The following is a 1306-nucleotide window of genomic DNA, read 5'->3' as shown; positions in this document are numbered from 1 at the left end:
GGCCAATCCGCTTCTGACTCCAATGTCCACATCATTAATGAAGATGTTGAACAATACGGGTCCAAGGACAGAGCCTTGAAGGACCTTACTGGTCACAGGACACCATGATGAGTGACTGCCATCAATTACTACCCTCTGGATCCGACCAAGGAGCCAGTTTCCCAGCCAGAGGACCATGGTGGACCCAATGCCACAACTGGTCAGTTTCTCCAAGAGGTGATCATGGGATACCAGATTGCAGGCTTTTTTGAAGTCAAGATATATGACATCAATCTCCTCTCCCTTGTCCAAGTGATCAGTTACCTGGTCGTAGAAGGAAATGAGATTGGTCAAGCAACACCTACTCACAACAAACCCATGCTGGCTATCCCCTTAGGATGTTGGTGTCAGCCAGTCCGTTAAGGATGGCCTCTTTAATAAACTTTTCTAAGATCTTCCCCAGGATAGAAGTCAGGCTGATGGTTATATAGTTAGTTAACTATAGTTAGCCGGATCCACTTTCCTCCCTTTCTTGAAGATAGGCACCACATTGGCCTTTTTCCAGTCTTCAGGCACTACACCAGAGCACCAGGAGTTTTCAAAGTTCTGTGCCAGGGGCTGGGCTATGATGCTCACCATCTCCTTGAGTACGCTAGGATGTAGATAGTCAGGGCCGGCTGACTCGAAGGTATCCAGCTTCTCAAGATGCTCCTTCATGAGGTCAGCATTAATGGAGGGCAGGGGATCTCCCTCACCTGGACCGCCCTGTCCCGTAGCTGGCACGGCCATCCCATGGGACTGATGAAAGACCAACACAAAGCACCCATTTAATAGGTTGGCTTTTTCCTGGGCGTCAGTTGCCAGTTGCCCCATCTGGTTCAGCAGGGGTCCAATGCTGCCCTTGCTTTTCCTCTGGCTCCCCACATATCTGAAAAAGGACTTTTTATTGTCCTTGATGCTTGAAGTTAGTTTGGGTTCAGTTGCAGCTTTGGCTTTCCTGGTTTGCTCCTTGCAGGACCGGACTAGTGCAGAATAATCTTCCTTGGAGATGAATCTCGTCCTCCATCCTTTGTAGGCTTTTCTTTTTACCCTTGGGAGATCTACTAGGTCCTTGGAGAGCCAGGGGGGCTGCTGTGCTCTCTTGCTGCCTTTCCTCCAAGATGGAATAGACTTAGCTTGTGCATTGAGGATCACTCCCTTGAGGAGCAACCACTCTCCTTGAACTCCCCTCTCCCTGGGGTCACGGTCCCTTAGGGCCTGACTGATAAGCCTCCTGAGCTTGCCAAATTCAGCTTTCCTGAAGTCAATGACTTCCGTGTTGCTGACT

Source organism: Crocodylus porosus, unplaced genomic scaffold, assembly GCF_001723895.1.
Source record: "Crocodylus porosus isolate Cpor-Errol unplaced genomic scaffold, CroPor_comp1, whole genome shotgun sequence".
NCBI lineage: Eukaryota > Metazoa > Chordata > Crocodylia > Crocodylidae > Crocodylus > Crocodylus porosus.
This window is presented reverse-complemented; position numbering follows the sequence as displayed.